This window comes from Mustela nivalis, assembly GCF_964662115.1.
Source record: "Mustela nivalis genome assembly, chromosome: 4".
NCBI classification, from domain to species: Eukaryota; Metazoa; Chordata; class Mammalia; order Carnivora; family Mustelidae; genus Mustela; species Mustela nivalis.
Genome location: NC_139023.1, coordinates 81,258,568 through 81,277,760, shown reverse-complemented (window position 1 = coordinate 81,277,760; position 19,193 = coordinate 81,258,568). Strand labels below are relative to the sequence as shown.

At 38.5% G+C, this 19,193-nt stretch overlaps 1 long non-coding RNA gene across 2 annotated transcripts in view; it reads right to left on the bottom strand.

The window, feature by feature from the left end:
* Nucleotides 1–451: 451 nt before the first annotated feature.
* The window catches only part of LOC309863177, a 40,548-nt gene continuing 21,806 nt past the window's right edge, over nt 452–19,193 (bottom strand). The window contains exons 2-5 of one of the 2 annotated variants that reach the window (XR_014310917.1): nt 17,364–17,428; nt 10,369–10,463; nt 8,849–9,053; nt 452–712 (exon numbers count right to left, since the gene is read on the bottom strand). This is a non-coding gene — a long non-coding RNA (uncharacterized lncRNA). The remainder of the gene's footprint in view (nt 713–8,848; nt 9,054–10,368; nt 10,464–17,363; nt 17,429–19,193) is intronic. The other variant, XR_014310916.1, reaches the window with a different exon arrangement.

Here is a 19,193-nt window from a genome sequence, read left to right as displayed (position 1 = left end):
CATTCAAAGGATTTCTAGTTACAGTGCTTAAGTAATTGAGTTCAATTTAAGGCAGAATTAATTGTTTTTAATTCATTCTTAGCTGGACAATATGGTTAATATTATTTGCATTAACGTTCAAGAGATGAGTAGTCTGAAAACATAAGTGTGAATATAATCTGAAGGACTTCCTCAAAGATTTGTTCCTGCCTGATGGTTTTGTTTTTGTTTTTGTTTTGTTTTGTTTCGTGGAGAGGGAGAGAGGTGGGGGAGGGGCAAAGGAGGAAGGAGAGAGAGAATCCAGAGACTCTTAAGCAGGCTACATGTTCAGTATGGAGCCTGTTGCAAGGCTTTTTCCTACAACCCTAAGATCATGACCAGAGGGGAGATCAAGAGTCAGATGCTTACCCATCTGAGCCCCCAGGTGCCCCTTCTGCCTGATGGTTTTATTTTGAAATTTTTATGTCAAATATTTTATTATCCTCTTTCCATTTTATTTCTTAGGGTTCAAAACAAATTAGTAAGAGGAAGAAAGAGGATGGGGGGAGAAACTGTACAGAGCACCAGAATGTTAGAGTCAGCAATGTAATGAAAGTAGATTGTAACTTCATGCAGATTTTTGATTGTGTATCTATTTTTTTGTTATTGTCTTCTTCATCTTCATATCCAGCTAATAATATTGGCCATCAAATGTCTTTATAGTACCATCTTAGGAAACTCGATGTAAGGAATTCTACAAGGAAAAAAAAACATATTATCAATGCATGGAGTTCATTTAGAAGACAGTTATAGACACCTGCAGAAATAATAGTAGCTTATATTTATGGAGCACTCACAATATGCTGAGAGTTGTTCTAAGTGCATCACACAGTATTAGTTCATTTAATCCTCTCAAACTTCTCCTGTTTTATGAATGAGACAACTGAGGCACAGGGAGATTAGACAAATCATTATGGTCACATATTTAGAAAGTGGCAGAGCCATAATTTGAACCTAGGCAGTCTGAATCCAGAATTTAAAAACTTTTTTTTTTTAAGATTTTATTTATTTATTTGACAGAGAGAAATTACAAGTACACTGAGAGATAGGCAGAGAGAGAGAGAGAGAGAGAGAAGGAAGCAGGCTCCCTGCTGAGCAGAGAGCCCAATGCGGGACTCGATCCCAGGACCCTGAGATCATGACCTGAGCTGAAGGCAGCGGCTTAACCCACTGAGCCACCCAGGCGCCCCGAATTTAAAAACTTTTAAAGTACAACCAGAATTAAATGATTTTGCTCTTTATAGATTTCTTTTTTTTAGGTTTTATTTATTTGACAGAGAGATACACAGCGAGAGAGGGAACACAAGCAGAGGGAATGGGAGAAGGCGAAGCAGGCTTCCTGCTAAGCAGGGAGCCCAATGCGGGGCTTGAACCCAGGACCCTGGGATCATGATCTAGCCGAAGGCAGATGCTTAATGACGGAGCCACCCAGGTGCCCCTCTTTTTAGATTTCTTAAACTTACCATCACCACCAGTGAATTCTGAGTGGTAATTTAGTATGGAATTTGTAAGAATAGAAGAATTATTTAGAGTAGAGAGATGGGGAAAGGGAATGTAAATGAAGAAAGACCCTAGTAAAAATTTGTAGCAATCCTGAGATAAGGATTCTAGCGGCGCTGGCCTGTCTATTATCACCTACTCTATGCCCACTGGGGCATCAGCTTGCACTGGTTAACAATGTTAGGCATTTGATCAAGTAGTATGGCTGGTGACTGATTTTTGTCACTGACTTCTTTGGTCTTCTGCACCTCATTCTCAGATGGATAACACTGACAGCTCCCTTTGGATTCCCATCCATGTGAGCACACCACCCTTCCAGATTTGTAGTTCATGTTTCCTCCTTGGAGCCAGAATGTGTCCTTTCTTATCAGACCTCTTCCTACTCAGAATACTTAGGACAGGCCCACCATTCTTTATCTAAATCCATGGGGCCAATTATGTTTTGGAATTCAAAATTTTTCAGATTTGAGAAAGGCTAGATGGTATATATCCCATAGATTATATAGTATTTCTAGTGGAGTATGTGTTAGCACCACATAAACAAATACAGTCATATATCTACCACAAAATGTATGTGACTTCACCTTAAATGAGACAAATAATGACTATACTCAGCTACGTGTCAAGAGAGTCAAATTTTGCCACCAAATGAATTTTCTGCCAAATTATGGAAAGACTTTTGGTTGCAGGACTTTTGTATTTCATAATTTAGGATAAAGGAATGAGGACAGTATCATTACTTGTTCTTTCCATTCTAATCAGAGGCAGGAGCATGAAGATGCTGACAAAGCTATTCCTACATTCCCTGGACTGCCTGGGAAGGAGTCTGACTCAGGCTGAGCCTGAAGAACCTCAGGTACTCAGGAAAGTAGAGTCAGTATCTACACTGTCTACATTCCCTGCAGGTTGACTGAGCAAAAAGTAATAAAATACAAACTTGGGAAAGAAAATACTCAGATTTTTTTGTTTCATTTGAAAAGCCTATTCATATTACTTAGAAGGGCCTTTCACCCTCTTCCCTTAGGAGTTACTTAGCTTAGATTGACAGACCACACATTAAAGTACAATGTAGCAAGTATTATTAAAAACAACCTGTAAAAATGCATTATCCTGAAGATTTAGCAGCTAATTTTCTGTTGTCTTTACTTACATCATTTTTTTTCTCCTCCGTGTATAACATTTTAATTTTATGTTCTGCTCTCAAATTCCTTCTGGGTTTAATGGCTAACCTCTCTTTGTATTACCCTGATGAAGCCTATAGAAGGAAAATCATAAATCAATGGCATATGTTTATGGCTATAAAGAGGGGACAGATTCAGAAATATACAAACATGCCAAGTACCCTATTTCCTAGAATTGCAATGCTCAACTCCCAATTAACCTTAGATTTACAAATCTAACCAAATGGCCCAGTCTGTTCTCATTGAGAAACTGTGCAGTGTGTATAATCTTTCATTTGACCTAAATCTATAATAAATCTTGGGAAGTAACCTCCTTTGTGGAACCAGTCACTCTGGTGGATGAAACCAGTGCCCCCTTTTAGGGCCTTGAGTTAGCATTTCATGTATTGCTAGACATAGTTTGCAAAGGACAATCTGTAGTACCTCACATAAAAGGGAAGTACTGACTGCTGATATAGGCTGTATGTGAGGATGGAGGAAAGACTGTGCTGAGTCACTAATATTTTGCTCCCCAACTCTTTGGAAATAAGGTGTGATCTTGGAAGATAGTAGTAGCAAATATTTACTTACTACCTATCTGGGTCAGCCAGGCATTTTTAAAAAAACTTTCTCTTCTTATGAACTCATTTAATCCTTTTAACAAAGAGGCAGGATCCATATGATCTTTGTCTTATAGACAGGAAAGCTCAAGTACAAGGAGGTAATGTAAATGGACCAGTGAGCCTCGGCTAGTGAGTTGGGGGGTGGGGGTAGGGCTCTGAATCCTGGAGTCTTTCTCAAGTCAACCCATGTAATCATTGTCATGCTGCTTTCTAGGATACTGCATATCTTGTGAGGAAACCTGTCCCAGTGGTATGAAGCTTACCGCTTGGGCTTCCTTAGAATGTGCTCCAGCCCAGTGATTTTCCAACCTTGAGGCTCTTCAGAATTCCCAGGAGTGATGGAAGTAAGAGGAAGAGGAACTTCATACCCATGTTAGCCAGAACAAGTCAGCATTTTAAGTATTACTTGCTGGCACTAAGATTTTATTTGAATAAGGAGTTCTGCAGCTCACAGAAGCTTGAAATCACAGCTCTAAACATTTGAGCCAGTTAGCTTTCACCCAGTGGTCATAAGAATTACAAAGAGAAATGGGACGTAGAAACCTGGATTCTAATGCTGTATGATGTTATAATACTCTTTCTTGCTGTAAACAAAGTCATAGATGTGAAATACAGGTGGATTTTTGAGATTACATTTCAGGGTGAACTAGGTGCTACTGCCTGGGTGAGACCATATGATGGTGAGACCAGATCAAGAGCTGATGAAGTGGAAGCTAGAAGGCTATCCAGTTCTATGGGTCTGGTCTAGGTTTGAGGAAGGGGTGATGATAAAGAAACCTGGTGTGTGGGGTGCCTGGCTGGCTCAGTCAGTAAAGCATGAGACTCTCAATCTCAGGGTCATGAGTTCCAGCCCCACATTGGGCCTAGAGCTGAGAGGAAGGAAGGAAGGAAGGAAGGAAGGAAGGAAGGAAGGAAGGAAAAGAAAAAAGAAATCTTGGTATGGAAGAAGAGGCTTGTGATTAAGGAAAGTGGTAAACAGAGCTGGGACAGGTACTGAAATAAGAAGCCATACACTCTGTGGATTGATTGCTGAGAGTAGGACCAGAGGAAGTAGAAACCAAATGCGGGAGGCAGGATCAGAGAGCCAGAATGGAAACTTCCCATAGAAAATGGCCAGAGCACAGAGAACCCAGGAAGAGACTCTCAAGGTTTTATATGAATAAAGCCCAAAGCATAAAAAGCTATTATGTAACTTTTTAAAAATAAAGTTTATGAAGTTGGTAAATTTGAGAAAAGCAGAGGGTTACTACAAAGCATTTTACCAGATACCTTACCTTGTCCTTGACTAAGTGCACTTAAACCTGGTTGAATGATCTTTTTCTAATGGTTGCTGTCAGTCTAGAGGGCAGATGTGACCTGTACTCTTCAACCTTTATTTTATAAAGCAAATGCTCTGTCAAGGTTCTGATGCTGTATGCCATTGAAAAATGATGTTCTCTCATTTACCCTATGTGTTCATTTCCTTATTATTTAATAGGTTGTTAATGTGGAATTCCTGGATGAACCTGAGGGGTTCCTGAATGACTTCTCTCAGGAAGATGATCTACCTACATTTCTGTTTCCCTCTCTAGACTATAAGCAGTCTGAGGAATGTCAAAAAAAAAAAAATTAAACTGAGTGAATTTGAAGATCTAATTGGCTTTATTTAACAATTTGTGAATCAGGTAGCATCTTATCTAGCAAATAGAAAGGAGCTCAAGGAGCTATACAAAATGGAAGAGTTTTGGGGTGCCTGGTGACTCAATTGTTTAAGTATCTGACTCTTGATCTCAGCTCAGGTCTTGTTCCCAGGGTCATGAGTTTAAGTCCTGCATTGGGCTCCACACTCAACATGGAGACTACTTTAAAACAAAAAAAAAAAAAAAAAAAGAAGAAGATTTTGGATCAGAAGGGGGTAAAGTAGGATTCTAACAGAAAGTATATTGTTTCAGACAAGATCACCTTACTTTGGGGGAACAGCAGGTATCTGTCCTGCAGATTACCGCAGTAGTGCTGATCAAGTAATTCTAGATTCACTGGTTTGAAGTCACATTCTTAGGAAAAGCTGAAATCACAATTAGGTTAGATATTAGATCTTGGTTTGCTGACTTGGGCCTTAGCACAAGTGACTCCAATTTGGATTTGTTGTCTTTTTTCTTTAACAGAAGGTGAAGCAAGTTGAAACTTGGGTGAGCTAGAACAGAGTATATATTAATCCATGCTTGAGCTATAATTCACTTGTTCATTCATTCAACATTTTCTTGAGTATCATGCTTACAATTGAGTTCTGAATGCACAGGAAAGAGGATTATAAAGAAATTAACAAAAAAACCCAAATTATTATTAGTGTAATGTGTTTTGTAATAGAGGAAGCACACAGGAGGGACACCTAACATAGCATGGAGACATGGCGTTGTCTTTCTAGACAGGAAACATCAGGGCAGCTGTTTTTGGAAAGACTCATGGGAGTCAGTCCTGTTGGGAATCCAGCAAGAGGTAAGGGGAAGGGCCCATAACATTCTGTACATGGCAAAATGCATGTTGTTTGGGATGGCTATAGCAAGGGGTACATGCAGGAGCTGAGGTAGACAGGGCTGGGTTGTGTTAGGCCTTTTAAACTATGCTAAGAATTTAGATTTTATCCCCAATACCACAGGGACTATTAGAAGATTAAAATAGAGTCATATGACTGAATTTCTATTTTGGAAGAATTAGATTGGCAGCAATGTGAAGAATGTAATAAAGGGAACATCATGTAATAGAAGTTGTAGATGGCTCCTACAAAAACTGAAGTTAAAAACAGTACTGCTGTCTATGCTATTACTTACTGCTCTTGCTACTATCAGTACCGTTGATGCTGTTCCTCCACCTACCGCAGCTGTTACCACTGCCACTACTCCCACAGCAACAGTAAGGACACCAAGGTTATCTAAGACTATGAGTGAGGATGAGGTCACTGAGAGCATGTAGAAGGAGGACAAATGTTGACTGATTATGAGAAGAAGCATGAGAAGCTCAAGAAGAGTCTATAAGAAGAGTGACTGTGATATTGCGATTTATAATAAGAAATACATATGTGGTCTTTGTTCTGGAATTTCATAAGTGATGAGAGCAATGAGGGTGTCTTATTTTGTTAATGAATAACTTTTGGAGAGCTGGGTATCTTAAGGATTAGGGCTGGTTGCCAAGACAACCAACCATATGATGAGAGGGTTGGAACTTTTGGTCCTACCCTCAAACATCCCGGGAGGGGAGAAGGGCTGAAGATTGAATTCAGTCACCAATGGCCAATGATTTAATCAATTATGCCCTGTAATGAAGCTGCCATATAAACCCCCAAAGAGTGGGGTTCTGAGAGATTCCAGGTTGAAGAACATATGGAGATTTAGGGAGAGTGGTGCGCTCAAAGAGAATGGAGTCTTGGGACCACTTCCCCATACCTTGTCCTATGCATCTTTTCTGTCAGCCATTCCTGAGTTACAGCCTTGTATAATAAAGCAGTAATCTAGTAAGTAAAATGTTTTTCTGAGTTCTATAAGCTGTTTAAGCAAATTAATCAAACTCATTGAGGGGGTCATTGGAACCTCTGAACTATAGCCAGTGAGTAAGAAAAACAGGTGACAACCTGGACTTATGATTGGCATCTGAAGTTGAGGATGGGGCAGTCTTGTAGGATTTGGTTGTTATATCCAGGTAGATAGTGTCATAATTGAGTTGAATTATAGCACATGTGGCTGGTGTTTCATAATTGCTTGGTGTCCGGAAAAAAGCCTACGCATTGGAATTGGGTGCAGAATCAGAGTAAGGAAGGGCAATCCAAGAGACAGAGGAAATTCAAGAGATGGGAATCTCTTAGAAACCAAGGAGAGGTGATGAGCACTAACAAGTGATGAGGAGAGATAAAGAAAGAAAAGAACTCAAAGTGTTCTTTACTGCAAACAAATATATTTGTTTGGTAGTAGTTGCTCTCCAAATGCCTCATCAACTGACTCTGATTTGAATAAGAGTCAACTAGCGGAAGGCAGAGCATGAAAGACTTAATCTTTGCTCCTGGGGCTTATTACAGTTCTTTTGAGTTTTTGAGAAATAGTTAAACTCTTAACTAATGATACGTGTCAGTGATGGGTACCTGTTGTTAAGGATGATATCTGTGAAACTTCACCACAGAGGGATGACAAGGGCTGCTCAGTCAGTTAAGCATCTGCCTTCAGGTCAGGTCATGATCCCAGGGTCCTGGGATCGAGTCCTGTATCAGGCTTCTTGCTCAACAGGGACCCTGCTTCTCCCCCTACCTGCTGATAACCCTGTTGTGCTCTCTCTCTCTCTGACAAATAAATAAAATCTTAAAAAAAAAAAAAAAAAAAAAACTTCACAGAGAAAATCTGGCTTATTCATTAATTATTATTGTTGTTATTTATTTTAAATAAGCTGGCTTATTTAAATATGTTCTCAGATAATAAAACACAAGCAAAGACATAACTTGCAGAAATATTGCATCATGATCAAAATGTGTATCAAGGGGGGGAAAATGTGTACCAAGTCACAGCTGTTGGTTTCAGATGTTCCATGTATTTTCAAGTTAGCAGGAATGAGGAAGTAAAGATAAAACTTGTCTTTCACTCCTCCTCATGTGTTTTTTAAATTGTTTCCTCCTTGGTTCCCTGTAATAACCCAGCAGTCCCAGTGGTGTATGTTCAGTGACATGTGGCGTGATTCACTTATCTCAGGATCAGCTCTCCCCTACCCCCTCTGTACTTGCTAGGTATACCTATGGGAAGACAGAGTACTGGCACTCCAACCTCTGACCTGATTTGAAGTGTCAAAGGATTTTGGAAATCAGGTCTCCATGTTAGAAACTCTCAGTGAACTCCAGTGGGCTGCAGTGGCAGTTAGCACCTTAGATCATTGATGAGGAAAAACACCTGGCCTATCCGTGGTGAGAACCTTCTAAAAACCCATAAACAGAACTACTTTGAGTCACGGGTAAGAAGATGAGAGAAAAACTGTTTTTTGCTATTTGCCTATTATTTGACAGAAATGCAAGAATTTGTACACATCTTTTCACCCTTTCCCCATCTTCTTGCAGCTATTTAAAATATTTTATGAAAGAGAAACTCCAAGGGGGAGCTGTGACCAGTGGATATGAACAAAATTGAGATATCTTTTACTGTGAAGTACAGGCTCTCCTGGCATTTACAAAGACCTAGATAACAAATGTATTTTCCTCAGTTCCTGTAATTTTTTTTAAAAGATTTTATTTATTTATTTGACAGAGAGAGATCACAAGTAGGCAGAGGCAGGCAGAGAGAGAGGAGGAAGCAGGCTCCCTGCTGAGCAGAGAGCCGGATGCGGGACTCGATCCCAGGACCCTGAGATAATGACCTGTGTCGAAGGCAGCGGCTTAACCCACTGAGCCACCCAGGCACCCCAGTTCCTGTAATTTTTATAAAGAAAACAATCCCAGCATCAGTGGAATCTTTTTCAGTATTCTTTGAAGGGTCTTTTGTCAGTTGAGAGTAAGGCATATGTTTGAAAAACTTTGAAATACTTCTCATTTGTACTACTTACCTTTAGTAAATCTGGGGGTTGACCCAAATAAAGATAGGACTGTGCTGGCTGAGGTCCCAGCCTACACCAGCAACCTTCCAGCCGTTTGAGTGAGCCACCTTAAGAGATGGGTCCTCAGGTCCAGGAAAGTCATTCTGTCTGATGGCTGACACCACAGGAGCAGAGATGATAGGTCCCCACCAAGCCCTGCCCAAATTGCAGAATTCTGAAAAAAACAAATTATTGCTGCCTTTTAAGCCATGAAGTTTTGCGGTGGTTTGTTATTTATCAGTAGACAACTGGAATGTTTGATTTCTAGAATACTTTGCTCCTGGTTTTCTTCCTGCCTCACTGTCACTTTTTCTTGGTCTTCCTTGAAAATTCCTCTTCATTTCCCTGTCTTTGTTTTCACTTCTTACTGTATAAAAGTTTAGTCATATATAAAATATACAGCAGAGTATAAAGAACCTCCATGTACCCATTACCCAACTTCAAAATTTATCTACACAGGGCCAATCTTATTTGTCTGTGCTCCTACGCAGTCTCCTCCATTTGACTCCATTTTATTTTTAAACAAATTCCTCAGATCCTTTTTTGATCATATTCTCTTGGTGATCTTGCCCGAATTCATAGATTTAAATACACTTCATATACTGAAGACTCCCAAATTTATTACCTGCACTCTAGCATTGCGGCTCAAGGCATGGATTTTGATACTTACATGCCCGGATTTGAATCATGGCTCTTGCATAAAGTACCTTTGTGATCTCCAGCAAGTTATTTAATCTCTACGTGTCTCAGTTACTCAATCTGTGAAATAAGATGATGATATTTCCTACTATCTCTTGGAGTTGTTGTGAGGATTAAATGAGTTAGCATATGTAAAATGCTTAGAACAGTACCTATACATAACAACTTCTTGGCTTTATTAACTATCTCCAGGCAGCCATCTTGCCTGAACTCCAGGCTTGTATATCTGTCTGCTTACTTGGCACTTCCACTTAGATGTCAAATAGGTATCTCAAGTTTATTATTCCAAATTCTTGATCTCCCCCACACAACTCCTCCCTAAGACTTCCCCATCTCAGTTAACGATATCTTCATCTTTTCATTTGCTTAGACCTAAGTCTGTGATTGTCATTTTGACTTCTCTCTTGCCTTCACATATTACATTATATCCTTTTGACTCTGCTTTCAGATTATATCCAGAGCACATCACCATTATTGCTCTTGTATAAACCTCCATCATCTCTCGCCTACAATATTGCAATAGCTTTTTAACGGTTTACTTACTTCCACCCTTCTGTTCCCATCCCTCCCCAGAGTGGTCCTTAAAAAATTTAAGTCAGATAATGTCACTCTTCTGCTCAAAACTCTATAGTAGCTTCTAGTGTGATTCAAAGTGAACTCCAAAGTTTTTAAAATTCTCCCTGATCCCATCTCTGTCTACACTCATTTTTCTCTAGCCCCACTGGCTTTCTTTTTATCCCTTGAACATGCCAGCAGGTCTCCCACCATAGGTCTTCACAATTCAGCCATACCTCTTCTTGAAATTCTCTTTGCTCAGATCTTCATGGATAACTTCATCACCTTCTTTGGTCTTGGCTTAAATGTTATGTTCTCATTTAACAAACATCTAGGACTTAAAGGTGGAGAGGAGAGATCAATGCTTGGCTTCAAAGCTTCATAGGATAAGCTGACACTCCTGGTAGAGGCTTATACTGCTGATGACTTTAAGTTGAAGCCAATGCTCATTTACCATTCCAAACATCCTAGGGCCCTTAAGAATTATGCTAAATCTACTCTGCCTATGATCTATCAATGGAACAACAAAGTCTGGATGACAGCATATCTATTGACAAAATGGTTTACTGAATATTTTAAGCAGACTTATTGAGACTGTTGAGACTTATTGCTCAGAAAAAGATTACTTCCAAAACATTTCTGCTTATTGACAGTACACCTGGTCACCCAAGAACTATAATGGGGATATATGAAGAGATTAATATTTTCATGCTTGCTAATACAACATCCATTCTGCAGCCCATGGATCAAGGAGTGATTTTGACTTTCAAGTCTTATTATTTAAGAAATACATTTTGTAAGGCTATAGCTATCATAGATAGTGACTTCTCAGATGTATCTGGGCATAGCCAATTGAAAACTTTCTAGAAAGGATTCACTATTCTAAATGCCATTAAGAACATTTGTCATTCATGGGAAGAGGCCAAAATATGAACATTCATGGGGGTTTGGAAGAAGTTGATTTCAACCCTCATGAATGACTTCTAGGGCTTCAAGACTTTAGTGAAAGAAGTAATTGCAGATGTGGTAGAAATAGCAAGGGAGCTAGAATAGGAATTAGAGCCTGAAGATGTGACTGAATTGTTTAAATCATTATTTTCCCTAGATTTTATTTATGTATTTGACAAAGAGAGACACAGTAAGAGAGGGAACACAAGCAGGAAAAGTGGGAGAGGGAGAAGCAGACTTCCTGCTGAGCAGGGAACCCAACACAGGGCTCAGTCCCAGGACCCTGGGATCATGACCCAAGCCCAAAGCAGACGCTCAATGATTGAGCCACCCAGGTGTCCCAAGATGTGACTGAATTATTGCAATCTTGTGATAAAACTAGAATAAATGAGTTGCTTCTTATGGATGAACAAAGAAAGTGGGTTTTTTTTCTTGTTTTTAAAAAGTTTTTATTTTAATTCCAGTTAACATACAGTGTTATTTTATATTAGTTTCAAGTGTACAATATAGTGATTCATCAATTCTATTCATCACCTGGTGCTTATAACGACAAGTGTACTTTTTAATCCCCATCGCATATTTAACCTGTCTCCCCAGCAAACTCCTTTCTTGTAACCATTAGTTTGTTAGTAGTTAAGTATTTTTCCTTGTTTGTCTCCCTCTCTTTCCCCCCCACTGAGCAAAGAAAGTAGTTTCTTGAAATGAAATCTACTGCTAGTGAAGATGATATGAAGATGATTGAAATGCCAACAAAGGTTTTAGAATATTCCATAAACTTTGTTGATTAAGCAGTGGCAGAGTTTAAGAGGATTGATTCCAATTTTGAAAAGAAGTTGTACTGTGGGTAAAATGCTATCAAACAGCACTGTATGCTGTAGAGAAACTCTTTATGAAAAGAAGAGTCAGTTGATGAGGTCAACTTCATTGTTATTTAGAAAAATTGTTATACCCACCCCAACTTTCAGTTCTCCCCATCCTGATCATTTAGCAGCCATCAACATCAAGGCAAGACCTTCCACTGACAAAAAGATTATGACTTACTGAAAGCTCAGATGGTGGTTAGTCATTTTCAGCAATAAAGCATTTTTAAATTCAGCTATATACATTATTTTTTAGACATAATTTTATTACATACTTAATAGATTACAGTGTAGTGTAAACAACTTTCGTATGCATTGGGAAGCCAAAAAAATTCCTCTGACCCTATTACAGTATTGGCTTTATAGCAGTATTGACTTTATTGCAGTGGTCTGGAACCTAACCTGCAATATCTCCAAGTTATACCTATAAATGTAAATTTCCCTTACAAAAGAGTGAATTTTACTCTGCACTGAGAGATTCTCCTATGTCTGCTTTTTCTAAAAAAATAATCAGCCCAAAATAATCTTTAGGCCAAAGAAGCATATTTTGGGGTGGCATATTCTGCTACCCTTCAGTTGTCACCTCATTTTTGTGTTTCTTCTACCACCAACAGTGGGCTAATAGCAGGAGTTTGACAAATATAGATGGTCCCCAACTTGATTTGTCTTATGACCTTTCAGCTTTGTGATGGTGCAAAAGAAATGTTTCTACACATTCAGTAGAAACCATACTTTGAATTTTGATCTTTTCCTAGGCCCATGATCTGAGGTACAATACTCTCATGATGCCAAATGGCAGCAAGCTGCAGCTCCCAGTCAACCGTATGATCATGAAAGTACAGAAGCAAAATACTTATAATCTTTTTGTACCCTTGCAGCCATTCTGTTTTTTACTTTCAGTACAGTATTCCAATAAATTACATGAGGTATTAAACACTTCATTGTAAAATGGGCTTTGTATTAGATGATTTTGCCCATCTATAGGCTAATGTAAATATTCCAGTAGTAGAGGCTATATAATGTAATATAATATAAGGTAGGTGAGATTAAGTAAGCCATGATGTTTGGTAGGTTAGGTGTATTAAATGTATTTTTTTAAAGATTTATTTATTTATTTATTTATTTGTGAGAAAGAGAGAGAGAGAGAGCAGGAATGGGAGGCAGGGAGAGAAGAAGACTCCCTGCTGAGGAGAGAGCCCCTTGCTGGCTCAGTCCTAGGACCCTGAGATCATGACCTGAACCAAAGGCAGGAACTTAACCAAGTGAGCCACCCAGGCACCCCTTAAACATATTTTTGACCTATGATATCTTCAATCTAATGGTCCATTTATCAGTTCATAACCCCATCACAAGTTGAGAAAGACCTATAGTTGTGATTGACTGATAAGCTGAACATATTTTAAAAGTTTAAAAAAAAAACCCACAAAACTGAATTATCTCACCCTCCCAAAACTTCTATAATTATAGCTATAACACACTACTAGATTATCCCCAGATATATTTTCCCCTTCTTTCAGAGGAATAGAATTTTAGCTAGCTACATGGTCACTTAACTAGAAACGATTTTTTCTAGATACCCTTGCAGTTGGATGAGGCCTTGTCATTGACGTTAGACCAGGTGATGAAATAGAAATATTGTGTGCCATTTCCAGAACTTGGCCTTAAACCAATAAGCTTATGCTCCCATTTGATCTGGCCCCTTTCCCCTGAGGTGAAATAGGTCTCTTTTGTGGCCTAGCTTTGACCATGAAAATTAAACAAAATGTCCCATAAGATGGTGGAAAAGTAAAATGAAAGGCATGTGGGTCCTTAAATGATGTGTTCGAGCAGAGCTGTCTTGTCAGAATAGACTTTCCTGACTTTTATTTGGGAGAGATAAATATCTATCTTCTTCAATCCTCTGTCTTTTGGCAGCTTTTCATTGCGAAAGTTTAGCCTTCATCCTGACTAATACAATATAGGTACTCAATTGATGTCATTGTTCCTTAGTGTCTTTTAAAGTAAAGTTGAATATATTGAACTGAGAAGTTCTTGAAACAGTAATAAAATACCACCCAGTTCTGTTTTTGTGTTGGTGAATACTGTTTCTATGGATGCATTAAAAGAAATTACAGAATCATAAAAATAGAAGCAGAGTTAGAATCAGCCCTATGGGCACTCAAGGTGGGTTTGTACTTTGGTGAATACTTTGATATTCACAGCATATTAGCAATTTGACACAATAACAAACTGATAGTCTTAATTTTTCCCATAGCACCCATCTCTTTTCTTACAGTTTTCATTCATTCCTTTTTATGATCTTTCTAGACATCCTGTTTTAAATAGCCCATTCCAAATTATTTTACTATCTCCGCTATTTGGAAGTGCTAATCCTCCACAGTTTTTGTGTCCATTCTCACTCAATGTAGATTATTTCTATGTATGCTTTGTGAACTCCTCTTCAGTGGGAATGGCTTTCCTCTAGAGTTTGTGTGCCCTAGAGAATGAGTTCCATTTTGTGCTGTCACATGCAGTCTGGATCCAGTTTTTATGTTCATTTCTAACACCTGTCAGTGTAAATGTGAACTCCCAAACTGGACGTGACATACACCTGTGCTTTTTATTTTTCACACAAATGCTCTGGGAAGAGACACTCTCCCTTGTGTTGTGACTTCCTCAACTGATGAACAGATATGTTAGTTCCCTTCACTGTGGATGTTTAACTTTGTGGGTGCCAGCTTTATTTAGAGGCTTCATGTCTAGCTTCCTGTCATGTATGAGCCTAAAGCCACATCTCCTGACACACATCACTACTGAAACCCTAGAACTTACCAGACTAAGTTGTCCAGTTAGTCCAGTCACCTCTCTGGTCCATTGTTACTACTTCAATTTTATGTTTCCTTTTTATTTCTGATATCTGGAATATCCTTTCTTTTAATCTCAACTATGTAAAAAACATTGTTGGGTATATTATGTCTGTCACTTTTATTTTATAGGATGAAGAGGGTTCTGTATTAGCTTGGTTGGCTGCTACATGTTGAAATGAGATGCCTCTAAGTATTTTTTTAGTATTTATTTAGAAGAAAGATTGAAATATTTTTGTTTGTCATGTTGTTCACTGGTTTATTCCTAGCATCTCAAACAGAACATATATAGTAATCACTCAATGCATATGTATTGAATGAACGATTAGATGTTGGGTGGCAAAAGCTAGACTCCTGGGAAATCCAGCTCTAGATTCAAATATGCAAACCCCACCCTATAAAACGAGGGCCCTATAGTCCTTTGAACCTCGCCTCCTTAGAACACAATTGAGAGCTCATTAGCCATGACTTTATCATACCCCTTGTGAGTCTCTTTTGCTTACCCCAAGCAGCTTATTAAGGCATTCCTTTCCACCACATTCAGTAAAATCCCTGACAGGAGGCCTGATAAACACAGTTTCCCATATTCTTAGGTTGTATTTCCGATAGAATTTGAGCTCCCAGTCCTGTTATAGTGCCTGGTTAAGACTGGAGTCCTGGGCTTTTACCTGGCTAGCCCATGGCTTACCCATCCAAGAATGGAAGAGACCATAGTCTTTCCATACTTTTGTCCCTACAGAGTTCAAGGAAAAGAGAATTAATTTGTAGTCAGCAGAATTAGTGCTTTCTATATGATTGTGAGAGCTTAAAGAGCTTCCCACTATGTGATTAGGGGCTTTCTGGAAACCCTGAAATGAAAAAAGGATCAGACTAGTCCTTAAGACTTCTGGCAATTTGAGAGTTTTGCAGCCACCCATCTTCAGTGTGCTCAAGGTGTCAGAGTTCTTTCACTCCCACCTATATGAGGGTGTTTCACGATCCAGAGTACTAGGTAAAATTGTTAAGACAACAAGAATAACATATTTTATTGTGTTGTGCATGTTTAAAGCTTTTTGTGCCATAAACAGTGAGGCAATCTTAGATTTGTATTGGCTCTGCCTCTTACTAGATTCATGTATTAGGCAAGTCACTTGACCTTTTGGAATCTCAGTTTTTTTCATCAAAAAGTGAAGATAACAATACTCACTTTATGAGGATAGTTATGAAGATTAAATAACATAATGGTTATAAACACTTAACACAGTACTTTACACAAAGTAGACATTCAATAAATTTTAGGTGTTTTTACTCTTGTCTCCTTTCCAAAACAGGAAAAGAACAAATATTGCATAGAATTTCTTTTTAAACGTGTGACCCTCACTTCTCAAGAACCATAGACTTGATCCTAAAAGTTACCTGTACATTAAAGGCTTTATAATTAAATTCTATTTTAAAAGTAAAGAGGAATTTTTGACAGTTTCTGTCCCCTAAAAGTCATTGTGGATTTGGCATCCTATTCAACCTGATGAGGGTCAGGGGACCTGAATTATAATGACATGGAGATGTACTATTGTTCTTTAGAAATAGTCTGGTTCCAGGTGGGGTTAAAGAGAAAGGCCTGATGGTTTCTGTTGAAAGGGATGAGAATGCTGATCCACTGAGCTTGCTGGTGAGGAGGGAGAATAAGAGATTAGGGGTTTATGGGGGGAAATACAAGTAAAGAGAAAGGAACTCTGGATCAACAGAGAGCCTACTTGAAAAATATTAAAAACATACAAGGAAGAAAGAAAAAAAACCAGCCAAGAGAAAGAAAAAAGACAGGAAACACCCAGGATCATAGCTGTCATCATGAAACCTCCCATTTGTTAAGCACCTGTTATGTAACAGGCCCAGGGCAGGATGTTTTATCAACATTTGACTTCTCCTGCTCTTCAATGATTTGGTATCATTACTCCCATTACTGATGGGAAAACTGAAGCCCCAGAATATTGCAGTCAGTTGGCTACTAATAGGTGGAGTTAGGATTGGAAGTTAGGATTGGAATTCAGACTCCAACATTCATATTCTTTTTATTGAATGTAATTGAATGTAGACTCGGATGAGAAGAGATTGAGTGCCAGGACCATAAAAAAAGTTTTTGCCAGAGGGCCCCTGAAATGCTGGTTAATTGTTTTTACATAAAGCTGAGGTTATGGGGGCACCTTGGTGGCTGCCTTTGGCTCAGGTCATGATCTCAGGGTCCTGGGATCAAGTCCCGCATTGGCTCTCTGCCCAGCAGGGAGCCTGCTTCCCTCTCTCTCTCTCTGACTGCCTCTCTGCCTACTTGTAATCTCTGTCAAATAAATAAATAAAATCTTAAAAAAAAAAAACTGATGTTATGGACAGCTAACAATAGGCACCCTTTCTGATACAGGGTGCAAAGATTGGTAGCCAACTTGTGTCAGAGTCTTAGATGTGCTCTCAAAAATGGAGCTTGGCAGAGAGAGGAGGCTGGGAAAGGTTTACTCTTTCTTTGAATAAAACCCTTAAAACCCGTCTCTTTGATCCCCCCAAATGTTAACAGAAGAAAATCACCCGAAGTACATAGTAGCAAGAACCCACCTGAGGGTAACAGATTCTCCATTTCATCACAGGAGTTTGCTATGAAGGAATTCTGTGGTGAACTCCTGAAGAAAACACAAACATTATATACCCTCTTTCCAGTTTACCTTTTGTAACTCTGTCTTTTCATATCTTGGGGTTCTTTTTTTTTTTTTTTGAAAGTAAACTTAAACCTTAAAGAACTGAAAATATTTACTAAATGACCTATTTATTTTTAACAATATTTAACGCTATGACACTACAATGTTGGAAGGATATTTGGACAACCCCTCAATGTTCATCATAATGATTTGACTCATAACTAAGTATAAAGTATTAATTAAAAGATAATTTTTTGTTATATCACTTTTATTTTCAAAACTTGAAATAAATTAGCATCCTGAATTTGACAGTTTTTATCCTAGCAGTCCTGGAAACAATGTGATATATATTTAATCACAAAGAATGCCACCCAGTGGTAACAGTGGTACTGGGGTTATGATTATGTTTTAATTTGTTTTGTGCTGAAAGGCATGACCATTTACAGAGCTGTCCTATAAAACATGTCATGTACTAGTTGCCTCACATTATCAGCATCCTCCTGGAGGAATAGGCAGTGTATTTTTTTCCATTTCATGCTGTGCAATCTCTTCCTCATGTATGTGAACTTTGCAGGATGTCAAGTACCCCATTAAAAATGAATGGAGTATTTGAGGGGCTCCTGCAAACCCTCTAATGATCTTCCCCTTTGAACAGACAGCATTTGATTGTGTAAATTACAAAACAACACAGAGCCTGATATAAAGAAGACAGAAAACTGGCATTAAACCAAGAAAGAATCTGGACTTCAGTCTAGACCACAGGAGCTGTCCAAGTATTGCAACAGAATCATTTTTTGAATTAGATGGGAAGCCTGACAGATCAGGACTTTTTATAATGTGGAGTTTGGTGCTAAGTCTTGTCAGGTGGAACCCAAGTAAAGGATCACTGTACTCTCTTTTGGGCCTTATCCCTTGTTTCCTAAATAGCATTAAGATCCCCTTTAATCATCCATAGTGTGGGAAAAACCCTCCTCTCTATCTGCTATTATCCCCAATGTTATTTGATATCTCTACTATTTGCTGTTGCCGTGCCTGTTTTGTTTTTGGGTTTGGTTTTTTTTTTTTTTTCCGGCAGAGCTTTGACAGTACTCTAAAAACCAGAGACTCAGCATTAAAAGGTTGTTTAGAGAGCTTAAACTCTTTTTTAAATCTTATTATGGTATAGTTGACAAAACAAATTATAAGATATTTAAAGTATACATCATGGTGATTGATAGATGTATACATTATGAAAGGAGTCCCCACCCCATCTAGTTGATGAACATATCCATCACCTCACATAATTATTTATTTGTTTGTTTGTTTATTAGTGAGATCGTTTAAGCAAGTGATCAGTTATACAATACAGTATATTATCAACTATAGTCCCTAGGTTTTACATTAGATCCTCATACTTTATTCATCTTATAAGCTTAAAGTTTGTACCCTTCTGCCAGTGTCACCCTATCTGCTCCTACCACAACCACCCAGTCCCTAGAAACCAGTTTTCTACTATGTTGGTATGAGTTTGACTTTTTTAATTTTAAAATTCACGTATTTCTGATACTATGCAGTGTTTGTCTTTCTCTGATTTATTTCGCTTAACATAATACACTCTAGTTCCATCTATGTTCTCCCAAGTGGTAGGATTTTCTTTCTCATGGCTGAATAATATTCCATTGTGTGTGTGCTTTCTATTTATATCACTCTTCTTTTTAAATTCACTCTTAGGCTGTTTCCATATATTCGTTATTGTGAAAATGCTGCAGTG